Source organism: Lepus europaeus, chromosome 11 (assembly GCF_033115175.1).
Source record: "Lepus europaeus isolate LE1 chromosome 11, mLepTim1.pri, whole genome shotgun sequence".
In the NCBI taxonomy this organism is placed as follows: Eukaryota; Metazoa; Chordata; class Mammalia; order Lagomorpha; family Leporidae; genus Lepus; species Lepus europaeus.
Window position 1 is genome coordinate 84309682 of NC_084837.1, and position 27609 is coordinate 84337290.

General features: G+C 45.6%; 1 protein-coding gene across 5 annotated transcripts in view; it reads left to right on the forward strand.

Annotated features, from left to right (window-relative positions):
* Positions 1-27609, forward strand: part of TLN2 (talin 2) — a 481872-nt gene that overhangs the window by 186079 nt on the left and 268184 nt on the right. For all 5 annotated transcript variants that reach the window (XM_062206051.1, XM_062206049.1, XM_062206053.1 and 2 more), the window contains one exon: positions 21645-21723. The gene's annotated coding sequence lies outside the window, so the exon portion shown is untranslated. The remainder of the gene's footprint in view (positions 1-21644; positions 21724-27609) is intronic.

The window sequence follows — 27609 nt, forward strand, 5'->3', positions numbered from 1 at the left end:
ATGCAGCCAAAGCAAGTACTGGCAGTCTCTCTCCCTGTGTATCATTGAGCAATTATTTGTAGGAGTATAGATAAGAGGAAGCAATGTTTTAAAGGATAGAGAATGATGAAATCAAAACACACACAAGGGACCAGGGTTGGGGCACAGCCAGTTAAGCCACAGCTTGTGATGCTGCCATGCTATATCAGTGCTGTTCCAATCTAGGCTGCTCTGCTTCCAACTCAGCTCCCTGCTGATGTGCCTGGGAAAGCAGGGGAGGTTTCCCAAGTGCTTGGACCCCTACCCAGCTACATAGGAGACATGGATGGAATTGTAGGCTCCTGGCTTCAACCTGACCTAACCCCAGCCATTTAGGGAGTGAACTAGCAGATGGGCAACCTGTCTCTGTCACTCTGCCTTTCATATAAATAAATAGTTTTTTAAAAAAGATTTATTTATTTACTTGAAAGGCAGAGTGACAGAGAGGCAGAGGCAGAGAGAAAGTGAGAGAGAGGTCTCCCATCTTCTGGTTCATTCCCCAAATGGCTGCAATGGCCACAGCTCCACCGATATAAAGCTGGGATTCAGGAGCTTCTTCTGGGTCTCCCACACAGGTGCAGGGGCCCAAGAACTTGGGCCATCTTCTACTGTTTTCCCAGGTTATAGGAGAGAGCTGGATCAGAAGTGGAGCAGCCGGGTCTTGAACCATCACTCATATTGGATACTGGCACTTCAGGTGGCAGCTTTACCTGCTACACCACAGTGCCAGCCTCCAATAAATATGTTTTTTTTTTTTTTTAAAAAAAAAGCTCAGAATGGGTAGTTACCCCTGCATGTGGTTGATAGCACAGTAGGTGGCCCATGGTGCATGCCCAGTAAGCGTTAATGATGGAGATAGGTGATGACAGTCACTTATCTGAGGATGCAAACATGAAAGTTGTTCCCTTTGGGAAGGGTTTGCTTCTCTGGATGGTACGGTGCTGCAGACAGCTGGAAATGCTTTCTACCTTGGTCATGCCTCAGACATTGGCCCTTAGGAAATACCTTTGGTCTGCAATTTTAGGGCTCATTTTTTCCCTCAGCCTCAACCTCCTGAACTCTTCCATGGCTGTGGGGAGGAGCACCAGGAGGGTCCCTGACTGCACCGTGACCTGGCCACGCTGAGATCTTCAGGCAGGGTTGCCTGGTGTTGGATCACCTTTCCCAGGGTTGCCTTAACAAGTGACGATACACTGGGTGGCTTATTTCGGCAGCAATTTACTATCTTATGTTTCTGGAGGCCGGAAGTCCAAAATTAGCATTCCAGGAGTGCCCTACTGCCTCCAGAGGCCCCTGTGGGGGACCCTTCCTTGCCTCCTTCACCTTCTCATGGCTCTGAGAGTCCCTTGCCTTGTAGCTACTTTACTCCAACTTCTGCCTCTGTCTTGATATGTGGGCACTTCAGAAAGTTCATGAAAAGTGAATTAAAAGATGTTTATTTTGGTGTAAAAATTATGTAGTCCATGTGTCTCTATGTGTTGTTTCTTCATAATATACATTATCTATGAACTTTTTGGAGAATCCTTATGTAATCTTTTCTCTCTGTCTTTTCTTACAAAAAGCCATTTATCATTAAATATAGGGTCTACTTGTGTCAACCACTATGATCTTTTTGTTGTTGTTGTTAAAGATTTTTTATTTTAAAGGCTGAGTAACAGAGGCAAAGACAGAGCGAGAGCAAGAGCAAGAATGAGAGGGAGAGAGAGAGAGAGAGATCTTCCATCCGCTGGTTCACTCCCCAACTGGTGGCAATGGCTGGAGCTATGCTGATCCGAAGTCAGGTGCCAGGAGCTTTTTCCTGGTCTCCCACACGGGTGCAGGGGCTCAAGGACTTGGGCTATCTTCTACTGCTTTCTCAGGCCATAGCAGAGAGCTGGATCGAAGTGGAGCAGCTGGGTCTTGAACTGGTGCCCACATGGGATGCTGGCACTGCAGGTGGTGGCTTTACCCTCTAGTCTACAGCGCCAGCCCCAACCATTATGATCTTAATATCCTTAATTACACCTGCAGAGATCTTTCCAAATAAGGTCACATTCACTGGATTGAGGAATTAAGACGTGGATGTAGCTTTAGGGGACCACCATTCAATTCCTACAGGTCAGAAGTTGAGTGTATGTTCTCATAGGAGGGCTAGAGGGTTCCCTCTGATGTTGCCCCCTATCTGTACAGTGAAGTCATGGACACTTGGAACAAGTCATCTCTGGCCTGACCGCCTTGCTTTCTTTATAGGAGAAGCTTTCTTTATAGGAGACTATGCAAGTTCCCACAGGGAGGCAGGCATTGGCTATAACATTTGGTGTTCTGGACTGCCAGGGCAAGAGGACCCTCTTCCCAGGCACACTGTGGTACCCAGACTTCCATGCAGGGGTGGTATTGGAGGCTCACATGTGATGTCTATGCATTCCTTAGACTGAAATCTTTGCCTCTCACCTAAGCAGGTGGAGTTGGTGGTAGCCGTTATAGCTGTGATTGCATTTTCTGGCCAAGGGGAATGGCTGTGCATAACAGAAGCACGTGAGAGGAATTTTGTGATCGTTTAGAATGTGTTTCATTTACTGGTAATTTTATAAACACTCTGCACAGGTGAATATAAACAGTATTCTAATGAAACTACTGGTCATGTGAGAGGGTATCACTTTTATGTTGTAGTTTAAGGATAATAATTAAGCTAAAATGAATCACTCCTGGCTTTCAAACTGCCCTTGGTGGACTAATAATGATGTGCGAGTTTTTCCTTTGTGTCTCCTTCCGCTCTCAAAACTCTGTAGAATTCTTTGGTAATCATTGTTTTCACTCTCTTCGCTGTCTGTGGTTTTCTTAGTGCCACTGCCCCTTCTTGCCCTTGTTTAGACTCCCAGGGCCATAGAAATGTTGCAGGATTGCCTTGTTGAGGACTGTGCTACAAAGAAGTTTTAAAGTGGCTACATCCAAAAGCATAGGTGGTTTTCAGTGACTGTCCTTAGGCCCTGTTCCTTCCTCACCTCCCAGAGGAGAGGGTACCAGGGTGTCCTAGGGCTCTGGTCCAAGTGTGTCAATCGCCATTTGGTTTCCAGTTCACCAAGAGCAGGATAATCTTGGGTAAACATGACCGTTGGACAAAAGCAAATATTGATCTTGGCACTGGTAGTTTCTCAAGTGTTAGGACCCTCTTGTGCTAGGGGACAGAGTAGGAGCTGCAGCAGAGGGTTTGGCATCAAATGCCATGTCTGCTTAAAAAGTACTAGTAGAAAAATAAATGATCTCTAAAAGGCAGTGGCCATCCTTTACTCCCTTTACTCTCTTTACTCCCTTTCTTTCTGTCTCTCTCTCCCTCCTCCTCTGAACAAGTCTTTAATGTAGTTGCTTAATCCAGGATTCCTCCTTATAGCTCCTGATATTTTAGGCTAACTACGTCTTCGTTGTTTGGGGCTGTCTTGTGCATTGGAGGACATTTAGCAAGGTCCTTGGGCTGGGCTATGGGGTGCCAGTAGCACTCCTCACCAGTTATTTGTGGATAACACCTAATGTCCCCTGGGAACAAGACCATCCTGGATGAGAAGCACTGACTTTAGCCAGTCCTCCCTAATGTGGTACGTGTGATGGTGGAGGACTCAGTTTAGAGATGGAAGGAGAGTCTGTGCACCTATATGGGTTTGATAGGCGTGGTATTGTGTGTCTGAACCTTAGCACTACTACTTTTCTTCTTAAAATCAAGAAGCAGAGAGAGGTTTTTCCATCACCTCTGGTTTACCACCCACATGCTTGCAGTGGTCAGGACTGGGCTGGACGGAAGTTGGGAACCATGAAATCCTTCTACGGCCTGGCATGGGTGGCAGGGTCCCAAGTACCTGAGCCATCACTGTTGCCATCCAGGGTCTGCGTTAGCAGGAAGCTGGAGTCAGGAGCTGGAGCTGGGCATAGAACCCAGGCCCTGGTATGTGGGGCACAGGTGTCCTAAGTGGAGTCTTCATTGTCAGACCAAATACCTACTGCTGGTGTTGACTTTCAGAGCAGGTGTTAGAGCTGCTTCCCTTTCCAGGCCATTGCCATTCCTCTGGTGGTTCCGCTGTGGGAGTGCCAGACACACGGAGGGTGCTGGGGAGACAGGCCTGACACCTGGCGCTGTGCGGCTGCTCTGTTCCTCAGCCGGGCATCAGAGCGTGACGGCAGTGAGTCCGTCAGACTCTCCAGGTGGCCCCGGAGGGGAAGGCGCTGAACTGTGGTGTCGGGGTGACACGCTGTGTGGGCAGATGCAGTTCCTGGGGCTTCTCAAGCGTGACTGCACTGGTGTCCAGCCCACCAGTCTTCTCTCTCTTGAAAACTTAAAAGACTCGCTCTCTGTGGAAGTGTCCATCTGCCTTTAAAGCCTGCAGCTTTTTCTTTAGCACTTTCAAAAGCTTGCTTTGAGGGTTGAGAGTCAGTTGTAGTCTTGTCATCCCAACGCAGGTTACAAGCAAACTACCTCTATGTGTTGCCTGCCCTTTGATTTTGGCTGATGTTGGGTTTTTTGAAATCGCAAACCCCTGCCAAAGTAGATGGAATGGTATCCTGAGCTCCTGTGTGGCTCTCCCCAGCTTCTGTGACTGTCCTGGACCTGTTTTACTTCACGTGGTTATTTGAAAGTAAATCCTCAATGTCATGTTATCTCTTCTGTGTACATTTCACATGCAACTCAGGAAGATTGGGGCTTTTAGCGGAATTACTGAAAACCCTGACAATAAATGAGCCACTGTTGCACCTAAGCATTCATTCATATTAAATATGCATTGCTGGAGTGCTGGGTATTGTGATGTAGCAGGTAAACCTGCCACCTGCACTGCTGGCTTCCCATATGGCCACTGATTCATGTCCCAGCTGCTCCACTTCAGATCTAGCTCCCTGCTAATGGCCTGGGAAAGCAACAGAAAATGGCCCACGTTCTTCAGCCTCTGCCACTCATGTGGGAAACTTGCATGACGCTCCTGGCTCCTGGCTTTGACCTGGCCCAGTCTTGGCCCAATGGCAGCCATTTCAGGAGTGAACCAGCAGATGGAAGATCAATCAGTCTCTGTCTTTCTGTTGCTGTGACTTTCAAAATAAATAAATCTTAAAAAATCCATTGTATTTAGTTGATCCGTCTCTTATGTCTCTTGTAGTCTGTATGATCCCTTCTATTACTTAAACTGCCCGGGAGCAGGACAGATACCAGAAGTCATCTTTACTCTGCTTTGCTCCTGATATGCTGATGTGAGGTTGCTGGGCCCAGTGCAGGCACTGGCAGGAACCTGAGACACTTGCTTTGCCTATGATTCTCTGCCTTGTGTTCTTTTTTCGAGGTGCTATGGCTCGACACTGGCACAGCTGTGTCTCAAGGTACATGCTCAGCTAGCAGGCGCCTTGGCTTGCCTGCCGGCTCCTCCTCGCACACCTGTCCTTGGTGACTATTGGCCTTTTTCTTTTCCCTTTTTCCCTTAGTTGAAACTTTTTTAAAAACCTACTCCTGATTAGCCTTTTTGATGCCAGCATCTGTGGTCCCAGCCAGGGTTCTGGAAGTGTGTGGAAATGTCAGGCCAGCTTTGCTGCGTGTGCCAGCGGCAGCAAGAGTGAGCTGGACTGCTCTTCTCACATCTGCTGAGCAGGTGACTCTTAGGGGCCCTGGCCCTCCCCCTCCCAAGTCCCATGCCCTGGCAGGGTCTGTGTGCACCTTTCTCTTGCCTTCTGTGCTTGTCCGTCCCCTCCTCCTGCCATACTGCCCCCTGTCCTGACCTGGTGGCTCCTCCCCTTTGGCTCTCCAAAGCCTCCTTACCAGTCACTGACCAGGTGTCACCTCCACACCCTCAGCCAGGTGTGCTTTTCCCATCATCTAGGCCCCTGCTGACTTTTTCTCTCCATCCTGGTTGCACGTGCTCCTTGACCTTGCTGGCGTGTGCCTGTGAGAACTGCTTTTCTTCCTCGCTCTCCACCTGGCACCCGTGCTTTTAGGTTGCCTTGGAGTGACCCCAGCTCCACAGTGTTCTTGCCCAGGGCCCTTGTGGACACGGGCAGTACAGGTCAGCCCAATGCGCTGTGTGATGCAGAGATGGGCATCAGCTCACATGACAGCCCGTGCTTCTCGGTCCTCTTCCCGCAAGCTTCCTTTTAAGGGCCCCTGGTGCATGCTCTCACCCTCTTCCTACACGCCGGTGTTTGCTGGGATAGCAGAGTTCCCTGAGGTGCCACCTGCCTGGCTGCCTGCCCCTCTCCCTGCAGCTCTTCCAGCCTGAGAGAAGAACACTTGGGGTAGGAGAAACTGCCCCTTTTCCTCTCTCCAGGGGCTCCTTCCTGCAGGACGCCTCTTTGTTCCCTAAGCTATGTTCTCTCCTTTTGCTCCTTCCCTTCAGTCTACAGCTTGTCCTGATCCCCAAATCTCTGAACAACAGAGAGCTCTCCCTGAAACCCTGGGGCGTGTGCCTTATCACTCCATTTTACAGATGAGGACACTGAAGGCAAACTGCTGGGCACAGAGAACGCTGGTGCATGTTGGAGGGGGATGGGAGCTCAGGTACCCAAGTGCTCCCACACTGCCTTCACCTCAGGTCAAAGACAGGGAGGGGGAGTCCCCTCGGAGCCCCTTCTTAGTGCAGGGTTCAGGAGCTTTGAGACTCAGTGGCAGACACTGGAAGCTGTTGGCTGCTTAACTCCCTTCTCCTCTGGGTGCCGTCCATCTTCCCTTCTTGACTATGGATTCTGGAGGGACTCTCCACTTTTGTGTCTCTAAGAACACTTTGTACATAGTTGGTGCTTAATGATAGTCTCCTTATTTTGCTAGTAATTATTAGCTTTTAACCTCGATTTGGAAAGATTTTTAAAAAAAGATTTTCCATGGGGCTGGCGCAGTGGCTCACTTGGTTAATCCTCCGCCTTGCGGCGCCAGCATTCCACATGGGCGCCGGGTTCTAGTCCCGGTTGCTCCTCTTCCAGTCCAGCTCTTTGCTGTGGCCCAGGAAGGCAGTGGAGGATGGCCCAAGTGCTTGGGCACCTGCACCCGCATGGGAGACCAGGAAGAAGCACCTGGCTCCAGGCTTCGGATTGGCACAGCTCCAGCCATATCGGCCATTTGGGGAATGAACCAACAGAAGGAAGACCTTTCTCTCTGTCTCTCTCTCTGTCTATATCTCTACCTGTCAAATAAAAAGAATTTTTTCCATGTGTGTATTACCAATATGTTACAGTTTGCTTAGATGAGTTATAATACTTTCAGACTTGAGCTTCAGTTTGTATATAATTTTGTATTTCTAGAATCAGGACCCATCAACACTGTATTAGATCTCAGTGTAGTTTATGATCCGTGGCATTTTAGTTGTAGATGTAAAGATAGGTGACAGATCCTAATGCTAGTTGGATGCCATGGGTATCATTCTTCGACTCACTCTAGTGAGGTTTTCCTCCTGGAGAGGTAGAGGCATCTTCCTTTGGCCATTTGTCTTGATGCTACAGAAGGAGGGCACCCGAAAATTTGGCTTGTGTTGAGTTGGTCTGCACCAGTGCTTCACCTTAAAGGAAGAACTGGTGTTTTCATAGATGTTGATATGCTTCGGTAAGATCCAATGAAAATGAGATGGAGGGAGAAAACGTGTTAAAGTTTGGCACACTTTTAAAAAATGAGATGCAACCTACGTATGTTACTGGGTCACATTGCCAGAAAAGTTTCCAAAATGTTTATCCTTGACGGCGGTACTTGCATCCTTGCAGATCAGTCGCAGGCTGGTGCAGGCCATGCTTTGGGTAGCCCTGGGCTAAGTAATGGAAGTTTTTCTCATCCATTTCCATGGAGTCACTTTATTTATTTATTTTTAAACCAAGTGAGTCCACCTTCTGGTCCCTGCTGGCCGTTAGGAGACTGCTGCTAGGAAGCACCCTTGAGTCCCTCGACCTTCAGAGGCCGGGCAGTAACCTGTGTGTGACTTACCTTTGAAAGGACAGACATGGCTCAATGATCAGATGTTTGTCATCTCAGCCACAGCAGACCACTGCAAGGCAGGTGAGGGGCCCTGGGGCTTACTGGGGAGTGCCCAGCCCTATTGTGTCTTGTGGGACTGTGGCTTTGAGTGTTTGGTCAGCTGTGTGGAATGAAATTCTGGTATCCTATGTCAAAGCAGTTAGACATAATTTTGTGATATTCTGATTGTGAAGTTAAAAATTTAGGATCAGAATTGCTTTTGGAGTAGCACAGCCGTTAAATATTTTGACTCTCGATCTGGAAGGGTCTGTTGTCATGATCCAATATTTTTTATGCTTAAGTGGCTGTGGATGTCTTACTGGGGCACTTAATATTTAAATCTTAATGACAATTGGCAGGAATTGTGGAAAGTACACAAAAGAATTCAACAAAGAAATCCAAGTAAATTAATTTTTTAGAGTCGTGTTCAGCTAAGACTATTTATGGTAACTGACATGAAGCGTGCTTATGATGTTGTGAAAAGAATTAGAATCTAGAGGAGCAGCATTCTCAAAGTACATCATCAAATGCATGTATAATTTTTAAATCTCTGTAGCTTCATCAAATGAGTAAAATTGTGATACTTTAACCATCTCAAAATATAATGAACCTGAAAAGCATTAAAAAGCATTAAAAAGCATTAAGGGGATATTTTATTTATTTATTTATTTATTGCACTAAGACTTTGAATTCAGCGATGTACTTGGTGCTTCTCACACATCTGATTTTGAAATGGCCCCGTTTCTGGTGCCCAGTAGCTGCGTGTGGCCAGGGGCTGCGAGAGAATCGCAGTCCACCAGGAGGCAGATTAATTTACCTAATTATTTGAGTAGTTTATATTTGAACTCTGATTGGGCCCAACATGACTTTAAAATGACATCACTGTTAGCATGAACCCTCCAAGGAGGCCCCTTCCCCAGAGGCCTCTGGCCAGCTGTGCGTGTGCCTTTTCAGTAGGTGAGTCTTGTGAGGGCATTGGGTTTTCTCATTCGAAGGCCAGGGAGGGAGCCCAAGAATTGCTTTCATTTGTGCTACCAGGAGAGACTCAAGCAGGACGTGACTTTGTATTTTTTGCTTTTCATTTCAAGAGATTGGAGAGGAGAGAGAGGAATGATAATGGGATGATTATTCCTTACTCCCCAAGTAACCTGGTGCCAGGAAGGAAACGTGGTCCTGGGAAGACTTAACTATTTGAGTATATTATATTCATTCTATTTTTGACAAAGAGCAAGCAGGGGCTAAGTTATTCAGGGTAGGGAAACTGGGGCTGGCAACAACAGACATAGAAATATTCAGGACAAAAAGGGGAAACAGAAAAGCCTGGTTGTGTTGTGAGGCCAAGAGCCCTGGAAGGCCGGCTGGGGCACCAGGGTCCTGTGTTTGGCTGTCCTCTGCCCTGAGTGACAGCTTGGATGGGAGGTGTCCTGCCCAAGGTCACCCAGCCAGCCCCTGGACCATCAGGGGTCGTGACTCAGGCCTCCTGAGCCTTTCTTTAAGTCACCTGTGCTTGCCATGTGCAGCAGGGACAGAAAATAAAATCACTGTAACTTTATTTGGTAAGCATAGAATCTGTGTTTTTTTTTCCCCCCTGACTCAGTGAAGGCAGCTTTATTGTGCTTTTTATGATTAAGAGTAATAATTTTATAAAATATTTGTTTTTTGAGTTTGGCACTGTGGTGTAGCGGGTTAGGCCACTGCCTGCAATGCTGGCATCCCATATGGGTACCAGTTTGAGTCCTGGCAGCTCTACTTCCATTCCAGCTCCCTGCCAGTGTACCTGGGAATTGCTTGTGTGCAAAGGATGGCCCAAGTACTTAGGCCTCTGCACCCACGTGGGAGACCAAGATGAAGTTCCTGGCTTTGGCATAGCACAGTCCCAGCCATTGTGGCCATCTGGGAAGTGAACCGAAGGTGGAAGATCTCTCTGTCTCTCCCTCTCTCTGTAAGTCTGCCTTTATGTCTGAACCATATCATATCTGATAATTGCTTCAAAATAGTCTCCAGAGAGGGTTCAGGAGGAAATAGAAGCCAGTGTGGATGCAATAAGATTGGCTGTGAATTGGCAACTCTTGAAGCTGAGGGATAGGCATCTAGGGGTTCATTATAACATCTTCTTTGTTTTGTATACGTTTGACTTTTGTAAAGCAGAAGTCATATCTGTTTGGCCCATGAGGTTGGAAAGAAAATAAATTCTGAAATCTCATTAACCACAAGTCACTGCTGTGAATTGGAAAACACTGGTAGAAAACCATCCATGCAGGTGGGCCTTTGGCCTACTGGTTACAAAGCTGGTTAAGATGCATGCATACCGCATGGGAGTATTTGGGTTACTGTCCCTGAGTTGTCACCCTAAGTCTCTTCCCCTACTTTTGCCACTCTGAATTAGACTTTTTTAAAGCAGAAGTCATATCTCCTCTGGCTTCTGACTTCAGCTTCCCCTGAATTCAGACTCCGGGAATTAGCAGTGATGGCAGAACTCATTCCATTGCAGGATTAGTTTCCGTGGCTCTAGCTCCGGCTCCAACTGTTGCAGGCATTTGGTAAGTGAATCAGCAGATAGGAACTGTCTACCAAATACATTTTTTAAAAAACTTAAAAACACATAAAAACAGTCATGCATGGAACTGGGTCCAAGAATCCCCTTGGATTCCAGATCCCTAAATACCCAAGCCCCTTGTGTGAAAGGGTGTAGGATTTGCATATAATTTATATACATCCTCCCAAATGTTTTACATAACCCTAGAATACCGCAGATTCCTAAAACAATGCAAATGCTGTATAAGTAGTTGTTCTGTTCCTCACAGATAATAACAAAATAGTTTACACACTTTAAATAATTGACACGATTTTTCATCTGCAGTTGGTTGAATTCATGGATGCAGAAGCAACAGATACAGAGGACTCCTACTGAATATTCTACATATTGAAAATGCCTTAGCCGGCACCATGGCTCAACAGGCTGTGCGGTGTTGGCACACCGGGTTCTAGTCCCGGTCGGGGCACCGGATTCTGTCCAGTTGCCCCTCTTCCAGGCCAGCTCTCTGCTGTGGCCCAAGTGCTTGGGCCCTGCACCCCATGGGAGACCAGGATAAGCACCTGGCTCCTGCCATTGGATCAGCACGGTGCGCCGGCCGCAGCGCGCCGGCTGTGGCGGCCATTGGAGGGTGAACCAACGGCAAAGGAAGACCTTTCTCTCTGTCTCTCTCTTTCTCTCACTATCCACTCTGCCTGTCAAAAAAAAAAAAAAATGCCTTAGAGAGAGGCAGGAGAGGAGACCTGATCCTGCTGTCATAGTTTGTTTATTTTTATATTTGTTTTATTTGTTTACTTATATATTTGTTTTATCTGTTTATTTATATATTTGTTTTATTTGTTTATTTTTAATAAAAAAGGAGGGATCTTCCACCAGGTGATTCACTTCCCAAATACCTGTAATAGTCAGTGCTGGGCCAGATGCCTGAAATTCAGTCCAGACCCAAGTACTTGAGCTGTCACTGCTGCCTCTCAAGGTGTGCATTAGCAGGAAGCTGGAATTAGAAACAGGTGGCACACAGTCCCAGGCAGGATTGTGGGTATCCCAAGTGGTATGTTAACCATTGTGCCAAGCGCCTTCCCCTTTGACAGAGATTTTGTTCTAGTTTGAGAACCAAGAGGTTCCTGCAAGCAGGAAGCAGAAGGAAGTCTGTTGGTTGCAGGTGTGTTGGCTCTTGTGGCCTTTGCATCAGCCTGTGTATGCCAGGAGACCTCCCAGCTGCCTGTCAGAGAGGAGCCAGCCACCCGAGCTGTGCTTAAACTCTCAGCATGTGTGACAGGGAATGTGATGCCCTGGCCTGGGTGACCCGGCAGTGTCCCTTATTTGCTGTAGTCTTATAACCCTGTGTGTGGAACAGATGTTAGAAAGAATACAACATAATATCATGAATTAACAAATTAGAGAAACCTGTAAGGCCTATGAAAATTCAGAGTGCCAAAAGTAAGGGAAGAGACTTAGTGACAACTCAGGGACAGGAGGGAAGTGACACAAGGGTGATGGGTATACTGAGGGGAGGAGGACGTACACTAGTACAGTTTACTGGAGGTGGGCATTTGAGTTTTGAATGACATGGACCTTAATCAATATGCAGAGAATTGCTGTCTATGTGAGGAAAGAGAAGAGGGATTTTTGCTTTCTGGAAAATAGGCAGGCAATTTATGAAGACTGGGTTTCTTGTGCTAGGCGATTGTAGGGCAGCGAAATTGCTTTTGAAAGATGTGCTTTGAGGGTTACAATAGTTACTAATCAGAGCCAAGAGGTGACAGGTTCTTATTTATCAAAGGGAAGAGTCCATGATTTCCACATTATGTATACCTGAGCATCTGATTTGGTCTTGTTTAGCCAAACCATCTTCTGGGATGACCCCATCTTCTGGTTCATGATCTGTATCTCAGGTGGCTAAGGGGCGAGAGAAATTTCACAGTGCACTTTGACTCTTTGTTCCTTTGGCTTGATGTTGTGGTGCATCGGCTCCCAGCAGCCAGGCAGGCAGGCTCTGAGGGCTGGGGGATTCTGTGGTTGTGGGTGATCCTAGGTATGTGTCTCTACATCTTCTAGCTGTAGCCCCACAGGTGCTCGGGAAAACTAGATGTTTTGCCACTTCAGGAAGTCAGGTTGTCTTAATATCCTTGCACTGGATTGTTTCACTAAAAGAAGCTATTCCTGGGCTATTAGTGTGGAGGAGTGTCCCTCTTGTTCAGTGTCAGGGTGTTATGGTAGTGCCAGTGGAGGGTGCACCTTCCCAGGGTCAGCTCTAACATGGAGCTGTGCCTGTGCAGCCCCTGTTTCACCTGTGTGCTTGGGTAGATGCAGATGATCTCCAGTTGGGGCCCCCGCATCGCTGCTTCCAGAGCTGAGCCAACTTGTGTCACTCTTGACCTTTCTCCATAGTTGACCTGCAATGGTAAGGGACTCTATATGAGGGTACCCTGGGGGCATCTGCAACACCACATATTCTTTCTCTGTATGCATTTTTAAAAATGTATATTTTAGTAGACTTGGTTTTGTGGAGCAATTTTGGGTTCACAACAAATTTGAGTGAAAAATACAGAGAGATCCCATACATGTACTTCAGTCTCCCACAACACAGCCTCCCCCACTATCAGCATCCCATACATGTGCTTCCATCGTCCCTCCTCCCACGATCAGTATCCCACGCATGTACTTCAGCCACCACACACGCAGCCTGATCAGCATCATGCCCCAGAGTGCCACATTTGTTAGTGCCTCAATCTTTGTTGGCATGTCCTTGTCATCTAAAGTCTATAGTTCACAGGAGGGTTATTCTTGGTGTTGTACATTCTGTGAGTTTGGACAAATATATAAGGATGTGTGCCCACCATTCCATGTGTCTGAGGACACGTGTCCACCATTGTAGAACAGTTTCACGGCCCTATCTGTGCTTTGATATCTGCTTAATCACTTTTTCCCCCTAGCCCGGGGTGGCTGTGGGTCTCTTTACTGTCTCATCATTGAGACTTTTCTGGGCTATCACCTATCTGGAATCCTACTTTAAGTAACCTTTTCAGACTGACTGCTTTCGCTTGGTAAATGCGTTCAATTTCCTCAATGTCTTTTGGTGACTTGCTGCCTTGTTTTCCCCGTCCTTGGTGATGCCACTGTACACTCTGCCTTCTTGCTTTCTGCAGTGCAACTTCTCACTGCAAACCACCCTCTGTACAACGTTCTCACTCAGTGGATGCTAAGCGGCACGCCAGGATCCATGTGTGCCAGCTTCTACCATTAGTGCTCTGATATGACTTGTGTTCTCCCAGAGAAGTACGTGAGTGAATAACAGGTGTGCCCTAGGGTTTAAGGATGGGGAAGAGTTTACAGGGAGAAGTCTTTCTTTTCCAGTCTCCAGTTGTTATACCTCAGAAAGCCATGTTTGCTCTGGAGATTAGAAAGAAGGCATAAATATGGAAGGGTATATTTCCTTAACAGAAAGCAAGCCAAACCTCAGGTTTGTGGAAGAAGGGTGTGAATCACTGCCCAGTCCTGGAGACTGGGAGGCAAAGGAGAGTCTTAGCTGGGACCTTGAAGCCTAGTGCCTGTGTGTCTGCATGAGCGCACACGCGTGTGTGTGCACACACACATGCCTGACTCCATCTCAACTCAGAGCTATATCCTAGCATCTTGAGGACCCCTATGCCTGTCCTGCTTCCTTGCAGATACTACTCCTACAGATAACGTTTGTAACTTCTTCAGACAGTTTGTGAGCACTTACTGTGTTTTAGGAACTGGGCTTTGAACTGAAGATAGAAAAATGGGAGAAGCCACAGTTGTTGCCCTCCAGGAACCCATGAGCTAGTAAGGAATGTAGTTGCCTGATTAGATGATTTCAGTGTACAGAAATGAAGGATCCAGTCAATGAAGTTGTCCATAGCAGGTGTACCTCGATGAGCAGTGGGATGAGTGCAGGCATGGGAAGGCTGTTCAGGGTTGGAGGAGTGGACGTCAAAGGCCTGTTAGGGGAAGCAGCTCAGCGGGTGCAGGGCATGGGGCAGTGGTGCCAGAGCACAGACATCCAGAGCAGGTTATGCTGGAGGTGAGGAGATAGGCACAGCAAAGCCTGCAGCCTGAGAGTTTAGCCTGGATTTTGTGGGATCGAGGACCCAACTCAAATGAGTGTCCTGGCTGGTTTACCCTGGTGGTGCAGGGAGGCTGGCAAGCCACGAACTGGGCAGCACTGCTGTAGTAGAGAAGCCTAGAGCCCAGCCAGAAGCTGGAATTGCCTGTTAGGAATGCCCTGGCCCCTCCCTGCTTCCTGTGAGGACTGGGGGTACGGAAGGGTCAAATTATTATTTTCTGGGGCTGGCGCCATGGCTCACTTGGTTAATCCTCTGCCTGAGGCACCAGCATCCCATATGGGTGCCAGGTTCTAGTCCCGGCTGCCACTTTTCCAGTCCAGCTCTCTGCTGTGGCCCAGGAGGGCAGTGGAGGATGGCCCAAGTGCTTGGGCACCTGCACCCGCGTGGGAGACCAGGAAGAAGCACCTGGCTCCTGGCTTCGGATCAGCACAGTGCCAGCCGTAGTGGCCATTTGGAAGGAAGACCTTTCTCTCTGTCTCGCTCTCTGTCTATAACTCTACCTGTCAAATAAAAAAAAAATGTGAGTTAAAAATCTCAAAGTTATCATTTTCTGAATGACTTAGGAAACATTAGGAACTATTTTCCTGCTTTTTGCTCTTCTTCTGCCATAAAAAAAATTTGTGTTTTTCTAAAATGCATTGCCAGATTTTATCATAGTTAATTGAGTTGAACAAAAACATTGAAGTTTGTATTTGTTCATTTGGAGGTGCTGGAACATCCCAGTTTAAACATGATGTTCAGAATATTAACTGTAAATTAGTAGTGTCAGATATTTCTTGATATCTGTACTCCATGCTGAGTTGCTGGTTTTTTCTTTTTTTTTCCCCAGCACATCAGTGGTGCTGACTTTTGTGGAGTAGCCTCTTCTAAAAAGACGAATGTGTTTTTTCTCTCTTCTCTCAGAGGAGATCCTCTGTATAACTCTGATTAATTGAAAATTCCTCATCATTTGAATGTTAGTTAATTAGGCTTTTATTGGAAACAATGGGCTGCAGTGATACACTTAATAAGGTGGTTGGTCTAGACAGAAAGTTTGTTCTTGCTCAAAAGTCATAAGGAAAAATACTTTCTCCATTCTCTTCCTTTTTGTCCTGGGCCTTGCAAAGAGTGGAAGACTATGCTGGGATTAAAATGGGAGAAAGAAAAGTTCTTAAGAAAAGAGAAATAAAAAAATTTAGAGGAAGCATTTCTAAGTTAATTTAAAACATACAACTATGGGATGGATGTTTCGGCCAGTTCAGGAAATAACAGGTTAAAAGATACATTTTTTTTTAAAGTTTTTTTTTTTTTTTTTTTTTTTTTTTTAATGTGGTTGAAAGGCAGAGTTAGAGGGAAGGGAAAACAGAGAAAGGGATCTCCCATCCTCTGGTTCACTCCCTAAATGGCTGCAACAGAAGCCGGGAGCCTAAAACTCCATCCTGGTCTTCCACGGTGGCGGCAGGGGTCCAAGTACTTGGGCCATCTTCTGCTTTCTCAGATGCATTTACAGGGAGCTGGATCAGAAGTGGAGTATCTGGGACTGGAACTGGTGTTCATATGGGATCCTGGCATTGCAGGAGGCAGCTTCACCCACTATGCCACAATATTGTGCCTAGTGATAGATGTAAGAATAGTTTATTTCTTCATTCTTACTCGTGTGTTCATAAGGCCAAAATGTATGGAACATCCTTGTACTTGGTCCATTGAAGTACTGGGGATGTGGCACTGTACCAAGCAGAGTCCTTTGTTCTGGTGGAGTTTACATTAGGCAGATAGATAGATGGAATTTATTTTTATTGTAAGTGTTTGTAAAATTTTAAGAGAATTACAGAAGAGCAAGGAATTCTCTGCATGTCTGATTTTTGTTATGAAAAGTGTTACATGTACTGAGCCCTGTAGCGCAGGATAGCACTCAGTTGTCCTCTTAGAGAGCACATGTTCCACGCTGTTTTGTATTAAGATTATCTGCACCACTAAATGATCATTCTCCTTGTTATTGAATTGTGAGTATAGTGGTCTAGTGCCCCTTCAGCAGTCATCTACACGAAAGAACAAATTGAAACATTATTTTCCAAAGCGTTGTGGGGGCATTTGGACCAGAGAGAGAAAGAAATCTGTGTGCAGATAAGGTTGGAGCCCTTCTCAGAGTCGACATTAGCACTTTTAAAGCATCCGAAATGCTCTGCATTAGAGAAATTCCTATAGTTTGCTGGAGCTGACATCTTTTGTATTTCCGCTGAGAATCTGTTTTGCACATAATACCTCTTTGCTCTCAGGATGCAAGTTTTAGAGGAATAGAAAGGGATTTCTGGAGTTTTCCTATAGGGTCTCACTCTTTTCTCTGCAAAAGACAGGGAAGCATATTGCTTGTCATCTGTGAGCGATATCACTGCTGATGCTGTCTGCTGGTTCTTGATTGTTCCCTTTGACCTTGGCCCACCACCAAGCCTGTAGCTGTTAAGTCATTGAGCAGAATCTGTGAGCAGAGAATTGGGCATTCCCCTTGGACCTTTTGGCCTAGTAGATGTTGTGATCCAGTAGAGCTGGACTCTGTTGGACTACAAAGGAAAATGCTCTCATGATTTCAGCAAAAGCAGATGGGACAAGTCCTGGGCAAGTGGTCAGAGTTGGGGGACACTGGGGGGATTTTGCTTTCAGACTGTCTCTCTCTTTGCCTCTTCCCATAGCTACTATAGAACTCTTTGATTAATTTCTTTGCTTTTCATGTTTTAAGATTTCGAGTGTCAAATGTTAGTGGTAACTTCAGGCCCAGGGTATATTATGTGCGCTTGTAGCTAGATGTAGGGGATTTTCTCCACTTGGGCTGGCACTTCTGTTAACTCTGGGCAGTAGCAATGCTTGGGATAGTGCCCAGTGTTCTGATTTTGATGCTGCGCAGGTGGGTGCTAGTGTAAAACATGAGTATGACGTTGTTCTGTCCCCTGCTTTGAATGAAATGTGTTCCAGACTACTTAGGGTTTGTGACACATACTGAGGTTCTATCCTATGCATCCTGCAGCTTCTTCAGATTTCCTTCAACTTGGACCCACCTTCCTGTGGGAATTATGCCAAGTGAAATATGGAAAACAAGGATTCATAAAATTCTCACAGTAAAGTGTCTTGTACAGCCACAATCAGATTTCTTTTTTTTTTATAAACTGAGAATGCATGTTGCAATCTTTGTTTTTTAAGATTTATTTATTTGAAAGGCAGAGTTACAGAGAGGCAGAGAAAGAGAGAAAGAGAGAGGAGAGAGAGGTCTTTCATCCGCTAATTTACTCTCCAAATTGCTGCAACGGCTAGACCTGGCCTGATCTAGAGCTAGGAGCCAGGAGCTTCTTCTGGGTCTCTCATGTGGGTGCAGGGGTCCAAGGACTTGGACCATCTTCTACTGCTTTCCCAGACTACCAGCAGAGAGCTGGGTTGGAAGTGAAATCAGACACTTTTCTGTTAACCACTGAACTGTCACCTTCCCTGTATGCAACGCTTTGTCTCAAAAATCTTAATGCCTCTCAGCTTTATCGTGAACTTGATTGGCATGAAGGAAGGATCAGAACAGAGAGGCCAGCAGCCTGCACTGGGTGGTCTGTGGAGGGGTCTCTGGATTGTAGCCTGTAGTCATAGATACACTTAGTCCCTGTCAAGTCTCTTGATAGCTCATCTCTGAAATTAGACGGTGGTTCTTGTCCTTTGTCTGCCCTTCTTTGGGGCAGGGGAAACCACTAGCAGATGAAGGGGGTTAATTAGGTTTGTAATTTATGTCCAGCCCACCTATGAAAGGATTTGTGAATCTGTGAAGAATTATGACTTTTAAACCAAGCTTATAATTATGGTTTTAGGAGGATACATGTATTACATGACTCTCCCCAACCTTTAAAAATAAGGAGCTGAGAAGAATCAATTTGTTGGCTGGAGATAAAGTGAGCATAATGGGATATGTCTCTGTATTTTATAATTGCAATAGAAAACAATCTTTTTGTAGATGATGTAGCCCAATAAAATAAGTGGTGAAGTTGTTAAACATATAGTGGTGAATATTTTACCCATTGGAATGGCCCATGCGGACAATTAAGTCTCCTCTGTTTTTATTCTCTTTCAGGTAGTCTCTTTGTCAATCCCCTTGTTAGGAATAATTATATCTGTGTCTTTAAATAGTGTTTTTGCCAATTTTTTACTAGCTCTGAGCTTTTTGCTTCAGCTACTTTAGCTGTAGGTCAGTCAGAAACATTCGTTGTGTGCAGTAAATCTTCATATGACCACAAGGTTCGCTACTCTGTTTTCAAATGGAATGGGATGGTTGAGAAGATGGAGAATAGAAACGAGTTAGCTGGGATTTCTTTGGTCACAGGTAACAGACTTGCTGAGCTACCTTGAGTCATACAATACACCTCAGAAAGGAGGTGCTGCAGGGGGGCTGCAGTGACGTCCTAGGGAGCTGAGGGCAGGGATGGGGCGGCCCTCAGGGTGGAGCTGGAGGTGAGGAGGAGAGCTCCCTGGAGCCATTCGCGCCAGCACACATGTGGCATATGTGCTCATAAAACAAGAGAGGAAGTAGACAGAGAAGGAGGGTAGGAATTTATGTCGGATTTTATTGAAAACTTGTACACAAGATTTAAAAAGTTACACTGTGTTTTTTTAGAAAAAAAAATCACACATTCTGTAAGTTGAAACACTACAGGAAAATGAAATCTAAAATTCTGATAACCAGGATCTACTAAGAATTTTAATAAACATTCTTCTAACGTTTCTCTGCACACACATGGACTTAGTCTACGTGTGATTATTTACTTGTTTCATTGTCAGACGTTATCATAGCTGTCTTTTCCTAATGGTAAGTCTAGACGTCCATCTTCTTCAGTGTGTGTATAGTATACTTATATGTCTCCTATTTACAGGCCTTTAGAGTCATTTGCCTTCTTTTCTGCTGTTATTACAAATGATGCAGGGTCTGGCGCTGTGGCACAGTGGGTAAAGTCGGATAGGTACCTGTATGAGTCTGGGGTGCTCTACTTCCGATCCAGCTTCCTGTTAACGTGCCTGGGAAAGCAGAAGAGTAAATAACTTACTCCTTGCTTACCTACTGTGTGTGAGTTGTTGGAAGGGGATTCGTGAATCAAGTGGTCTGCAGGTGCCCACACTGATGCGGTTGTCTGAATGACTACAGACTGATTTTCCCAGTTTATATTCTCATCAAAAAAGTGATCATAACATTGGCTGTTGTCAGTCTTTGGCATAGTTACTAATCTGATTGGGGAAAAATAAGGTCTTTGTTTTCTAAGATTATGTGTTTGTATTGATAATATAGTTGATAACTTTTTATATATTCATTGCTATTATATTCCTTAAGACTTGTGCAGGGCTTATTAATTTGCTGTCCATTTGAGGGGAATATTAATTTCCTTACTGGTTTTTAAGACATTTTTGCAAATTAAGGATAACAGCCTTTTTATGAGTCATGTAAATAATTTTCTTAGTTTATTTTAGCTTTTGACAAAAGTGTCAGTGTTTTTTAAAGAAATTTATTTGTGAGGAAGAGAAACAGAGAGAGAAGGAGGAGGGGGGGAGGAAAGGAAGAGAGAATGCTCCATCCACTGGGTTCAGTACCCAAATGCCCACAGTAGCTGGGTCTGGGTCGGGCGCAGAGCCTGGAGCTGGAGTGCAATCCAGGCCTGCCATGTAGGTGGCAGGAACCCAAGTACTTGATCCATCACCTGCCTGATGGTGTGGATGCTAATGTCCTAACTTGAGTATTAACTTCTAAGCCAAGTACTCACCCCTCAGTATTCTTTATTATGTGTATTTTAATTGTACCATTTATTTATTTTAGAGTTTTCAAAAAATGTAGATAGCCAAATGCCTCAGTCTTCGATAGTTTAAGATTTTGGTGTGCTGCTTATAAGGACTTCTCCTCTGCCTCTATTATTTATTTATTTATTTATTTGGACAGGCAGAGTGGACAGTGAGAGAGAGAGACAGAGAGAAAGGTCTTCCTTATACCGTTGGTTCACCCTCCAATGGCCGCCGTGGCTGGCACGCTGCAACCGGCGCACCGCGCTGATCCGAAGGCAGGAGCCAGGTGCTTCTCCTGGTCTCCCATGGGGTGCAGGGCCCAAGCACTTGGGCCATCCTCCTCTGCACTCCTGAGAGTGCAGAGAGCTGGCCTGGAAGAGGGGCAACCGGGAAAGAATCCGGCGCCCCGACCGGGACTAGAACCCGGTGTGCCGGCGCCGCAAAGCAGAGGATTAGCCTATTGAGCCGCGGCGCCGGCCCTCTTCCTCTATTATTAAACTGCTCGGGTATATTCTTCTGGTACTCACAGGATTCTAAGTTGAATTTGTGCTGAGAGAGAGAGAGACCTAGATTTTTCTTCTTCCTAACTAGCGAACCAACAGCATCTATCAAGTATCTTCTCAAGGCTTCCTAGAGTTCAATGCATGTACTTGGGTCTGTTTCTAAGGAATTCTAGTTTCTGTATCTGAATGTTGATTGTTTCATTGCTCCGTATGTGTTTTCTGACTGTGGCTTCTGTTGGTGATCTATGGCTATGCTGTTTTATTGACTTCTACCATGGCTTACTGTCCATCTGTGGAGTAAGGTGTCAAATGGTCAGTTCTCAATGCCTCTGAGGACTGGAGTGACACAAGGCAGTGTAGGGAAATGTGAAAGAGGAGCACAGCTGAGGTGTGCTAACTTGGAAAAACAATCAGTGCAGTGCCTAGGATTTTTGATTTAGACATGGTGGGGGTAGGTGCAGGAAGGGAGATGTATATATTTATTTTTTGTTGAAATTCAAAGCCATTAAAGCATTCCTTCTACAAGGAAGGGAAAAAATGTGTTTTGCCTCTTGGCCAACAGTAACATAATTTTGGTCTTCTAAATAAACGTCTTGGGATGTCAATTCCCTGTTGGTAAGGAAAATTCCCAGCCCATGTCTTGAGGAGGAAATTCATTGTTTCCTGAGTTACTTCCTTTTGTGCTTATTGTGGGGAAATGACCAAAATATATAGATTGAGTTGTTAAAAAAAAGTCAACAACGAAGCAGTCATCTGTAGCTTTACTTGATTCCAGTGTCCTCTCACTGTTTTAGGTATTCCTGCTGTGGCCTTCTCGTTTGCTTCAAGAATATCTTCAGGGAAACCGGTCCTCTACATAAACTGAACATTGAGGTGAGTCTTTTGAAAGAGTACCTTATTTGTATCAGTTGCCAGCCCCCTGCCTGGGGACAGTTATATAAAGTGTTGAAATGTTGTCTCTTCTGCTGTCCTGTCTCATCTTTACGTTGTTCTTAGAAGGCGGGTGTGCAGAGTCCCTGTTATATTATTCCCGTGGTTGGTTGGTTTTTCTACCTCGTTGCTTGGTGGGGTAATGGTAGGGGCCTAGAAGCAGAGTTGAATAGCTAGCTTTTGACCTTACTGGAGCTTAGCGCATGAATTCTTATTCATTCACACCTGTTTGCTTTATACATCTTGTTGTTGTTGTGGAAAGTGAAGGTGGAAGGAGAAATGCTGGGAGAATTCAAGCAGAAATGCACAGTAGTCTTTGAACTGAAACTGTTGAGTGGCTCCTGGTGCTCTCTACGGTTGGGTGACAGTTGCTATAGCCTGAGATCAAGGAAACTGTAGTTATAGATGCTTGGTTTTCCCCTCTGGTTGTTCTGGCTGGGATTGCCTCATCCCAGGTAGTGGGGCAGAAACATGGAGAATCATCTCTGAGTCTTGGGTATAACTGGGTTAGAATCTAACAAGGTTAGAACTTTGGTTTCTGTTACTACCCTCAGTAGTTTCACGGCTGTTCCTGTCTAGCTGCACAGTTGGAGATAGGTTATTTAATGTGTTAGCCTCCTTGTCTTTTGGAAATTTGTAGCTTGGCCTAGCCTGGCTGTTGACTCATTTCCAGGTTTTATGGAAGAGGGAAATTATTTTGGGACCAATATTTAATAAGTTTCTGAATGTTTATAGACAAAATTGATGATTGTTAAAGCTAGATGAATGCAGAGGTTCACTGTGTAATTATATACTGTCGTCACTTTTGGGGATGTTTCATAATAAATCATTTTCACAAGATAACTACCATCTAGCAACATCATGTCATGAAAAAGGAAATTTGTTATACTAATGTGGTAGAAGTGTCATGAATTCATCTTTAGATGGTCCATGTTTGTCATTATGAGAGTACTCTTTCTTTCCCCACTGTGACCAGTGATGCTTGGCCACGGATTAACTGTCACCATTCTGAGCAATTGCACTTGGGAAGTACTCGCCATGGCTGCTAAGGTTTCTTTTGCCTCTAAAATTGTGTCATTCTTTTGCAGTAAGAGGTGTTTTTTTTTTGTTGTTTTTTATTTTTTTATTTTTTTATTTTTTTTACAGGCAGAGTGGACAGTGAAAGAGAGAAAGACAGAGAGAAAGGTCTTCGTTTTTTGCCGTTGGTTCACCCTCCAATGGCCGGTGCGCTGTGGCAGGCGCACTGCGCTGATCCGAAGGCAGGAGCCAGGTACTTATCCTGGTCTCCCATGCGGGTGCAGGGCCCAAGCACTTGGGCCATCCTCCACTGCACTCCTGGGCCGTAGCAGAGAGCTGGCCTGGAAGAGGCGCAACCGGGACAGAATCCGGTGCCCCGACCTGGACTAGAATCCGGTGTGCCGGCACCGCAAGGCGGAGGATTAGCCTGTTGAGCCATGGTGCTGGCCAAGAGGTGTTCTTTACCCATATGCCATCTCTTTCCAGAAATGCAGCAAGAGCTAGCGTGGTTGAACTAAAATAGGTCAGAGGTTGTATAGAAGCAATGGTAGGAATCCTAAGGAAAAATGGCCCAGGGCTGGTGTTGTGACACAGTGGGTTAAGCTGCCTCCAATGCCAAAATACAGCAAGAGTGCTGGTTTGAGTCCTATCTGCTGTACTTCCTTTTCAGCTGCCTGATAATGGCCTAGAGAAAGCAGCAGAAGATGGCCAAAGTACATGGGCCCCTGCCAAGGCTTTGGCCTGGCTCAATCATAGCTGTTGGGGCCATTTGGGCAGGGCACCAACAGATAGAAGATCTCTGTCTGCCTGTCTGTCCCTCTCTTTCTGTAACTCTGCCTTTGAAAAAAAGAAATAAGGAAATCTTAAAAAAAATGGCCCATTCATATGAACATTATATTTAGCTGTAAGTCACTCTGCAGTCAGTATGAAAATGAAGATTTGGAATGCAGATATTGGGCTGCACCTGAGAGATATCAGGTAGAAGGGGTCAGGGCAGGGCAGGATGTGAATACTGCACTGCCCCTGAAACACCATCAGGATGACTTTGAGATGCAGCATATGCTGGACATAGATGTCTTCTCTTTAGGCCTTTATGTCACACACACATAAGTTCATAACTGACCTCCTACCTAACATTCCCCCTCAAGAGGCAATACCCAAAATTCTTCTTTGGGATTATGGATGGAGTTCCATTTTCTGTAACTTCTTCAAAGCTGCATGTGGGCGTCGAGGAGATTTTGGGTATTTCCTCTTGCTGTCTGTCTTATGGTGTGTGACAGTGGCCAGTATCTGCATTTCAAATACCCTGCTCTGGATCCCAATTCTCTAGAAGGTCCTATCCACCCTTCCTCCTTTCTGATAACATTTGCATCCATAAAGTCCTTTGTTTCAGATCTTCAAGAGAAAACTCAGATAGAAGTTTTTCTATTTATATCCAAAAAGCCCTTTGTTCCAAGGAGTACAGAGGTGGGGAAGCAAGACCCATCTCCTTAAAAACCCCCGGTCTCAACTGGGTCTCAACCAGACTGCGTTTAGCCCTCTGCCTCTCTGCTGAGTCGCCCGCCTGGTCTGGCCAGGTGTACTCTCTCCACTCAACCATGTAACCTCTCTCCTTCTCGCCACCCTCCCCCCCGACTCCGAGCGACTGGGCACCCTCTCAGGCTCTGTCTGGAGAGGTGCCCATCCATCCTTATGGATGTCTCTTCCCTAATAAACCTTGCTATTTTACCTCCCACGAAAAAAAAAAGAAAAAAAAGAAAATGAAGATTTGGCTGGTGCTGCGGCTAATCCTCCGCCTGCGGCGCCAGCATTCTGAGTTCTGGTCCCGGTTGAGGTGCCGGTTCTGTCCCCTCTTCCAGTTGCTCCTCTTCCAGTCCAGCTCTCTGCTGTGGCGCGGGAAGGCAGTGGAGGATGGCCTAAGTGCTTGGGCCCTGCACCCACATGGGAGACCAGGAGGAAGCACCTGGCTCCTGGCTTCGGATTGGTGCAGCGTGCCGGCCTGCTTTCACGGCCATTTGGGGGGTGAACCAACAGAAGGAAGACCTTTCTCTCTCTCTCTCTCTCTCTCTCTCTCTCTCTCTCACTCTCTCTAACTCTGCCTGTCAAAAAAAAATCTATTAAAAAAAAAAAGAAAATGAAGAGTTGACAGTATTTTAAGTAGTCTGATGAAAGCATATATAATTTTGCACTCCCACCATGGTGGGGCAGCCCCTTAGGTAGTATTTGACAGATAAGTATCTGCCTGTGTTATGAGCATGCTGACAGCTGGGCGTGAGGTGAGGTGGTGGCCAGACTCCAGAGAGACCTGATGCAAAGCCTAAGTGTGAGGAGCTCTTGGCTTGGGTGGAGGTCAAGGGCACAAACAAGAACTCTGAGCTAAGGGCAGTAGGGTCAGATGCATGTGGGATAGGGAAACACCATCCTGTTCTTGGGTCATGTGAAGCCTCCTGGGTTGAGTGTTGGTCCTTGAGGACCGGTCTGGTGGACTGGCTCTGGCCACAGGACCTGAGGCCCAGCGGACAGGAAGCACATTGGATCTATGCTTTCTTCAAAGTGTCAGATCTGCAGGTAGTCAGCCAGGTGGATTCTGATGCCATGATCTGTAGAGAACAAAAACCCATGCTTTCTCTTAACTTCTCCTTGGGTTGGGGATGGAGTAATGGATTGAATTATCAGGGCAGTAAATGTGAGGAGGAAGCAGCAGGTCCACCCAATCCAAGAAGCCTGCCCAATCCTGATTGCTTCTGAAAATCCCTGAGAGTTGGCTGTGGTCTCGATGGGAACATGGTGGTTTCATCCTTTGGAAATCCTCCTTTAGTGATTTCAGGCTTAGGTTTGTTTGTACATCCCTGGTTTCTGAGAAACTTCAATGAAACTTGACACATTTACCTGGTTGTTTTCTGTTCTGCCAACCCAACGGTTGGTTTCCTGCCTACTTGGTGTGCTTCGGTTAAGTTGCCTCTACCTGGGAATATTTATGCCCTGCCCTTTTTAGGAAAAAGTGACTGCAAGCAACAGCAGAAACATTTGTCTTACGTGTATGGGAATCTGAAAGATGGCCTGAAATCCTGACATTTCTGAAAGTATAAAATGTCATGAATAAGTGCTGGCAAGAGCTTGTAGCTTGACATAAACCAGAGGGAAGAGAATTGTTTTAAGAGACTTGGCTCAGTCCAAGTTTGAATAAAAGTTAATGAATGAGCAGTGTAACCAATCAGTCATGTTCTAGAGCCTTCCAGAGGACCTGGACATTCTGGATGAGATCTTGTAGGGATGAGTAGTTAAGAGTTTGAGATCACTGCGCTTCACAGGGAAAAAATGTGGTGCTATAAAGCTCTCCTCTGTGTGTGTATGTGAGCTAGAGACTGATAGTGTCAAGGAAGGAGAAATGATTTGTTTAGCATTTTACATAATGTCTTGTGATATAATCTGGATTTGAGAATACATGTGATATTCTGGATCCCTGGCAGGCTTATAAGAAAAATATTTTTAGACATAATTCAAATGAAAAGCAATGTTTTTGGCTCTCTGGGAATTTTTAGTACCCACTGCTATTTAGGGAGGGTGTTAAATCTTTGAGATTCAAAGCAGGATCTATGTAGCTCTCTGTCATTCTGTGCCAGTCATGTGAGGATTGTGATGTCAGTAAAGATACATTGTTCCTTTTTTCCTTTTCTTTATGAAAAATGCAGTTCTTTGTGCACTTTTTTTTTTTGACGGGTAGAGTTATAGACAGTGAGAGAGAGAGACAGAGAGAAAGGTCTTCCTTCCATTGGTTCACCCCCCAAATGGCCGATATGGCCTGAGCTGCGCCAATCCGAAGCCAGGAGCCAGGTGCTTCTTCCTGGTCTCCCATGCGGGTGTAGGGGCCCAAGCACTTGGGCCATGCTCCACTGCCTTCCCAGGCCACAGCAGAGAGCTGGACTGGAAGAGGAGCAACTGGGACTAGAACCTGGCGCCCATATGGGATGCTGGCGCTGCAAGGCGGAGGATTAACCAAGTGAGCCATGGCGCCGGCCCCTGCGTACTTCTGTCTTCCTGCCCTTCCTCATGAGCTGGTTGTGCTGGATCGCTCTTCTTGTTGACTGTAGATACCACCTGTTACCCCACTACTTGCAAGCTCTCTGAGAGACTGAGAGTCCCAATCAGCCCTGTGTTCTTGACCAGAGTCTTCTGAGCTGTGGTCCTTACTGTGCTGTCGTTACTTAAGAAATGCTTCAGAACAATAACATCCAGATGATTTTTCTTAACTAAACTTACTAATCCGTGCTGTAGCAGGATGCTGTTTCCTTGTGTTTTTAGCTAATTATGTTCATCAGTTAATTTCTTTCAAAGTTAAAAGGCCGAGGAGAACTCCAGATTTGAGGCTTTTCTGCCTAAGAATTGACTGGGTATCATGAGCTCAACACCTCTGGAATACTTGCCAGCATTTTAATATTCTACTGTAGAATGTGAATCTTTAAAAGTCATTCTTTGTAGGCTGTGAAATACCATATTTTGAAGTCCTAAATGGGTTATCAAAGACATCCTGTTCTCTTTATGAGAAATCAGAATTGGACAACTTTGCAAATCCATAAAATAACTAGTACCTTTCGGGAGTTTAAACATGACTTTACTGAGAGTAAAATAAACATACTGCAAGGCCAGCTGCAGTGTTGTTAACATACTGCTGTAAAGCCTGGTAAAAGGTGAGAAAAAATCCTACCAGTATGTTCTAAACAATGGTTATATGCGGGGCCTTTTATTTAAATTTGTCAGAGTTTTACATGCAAATGAGTGAGAGTAGAAATATCTATTTGGAATCACAAAAGA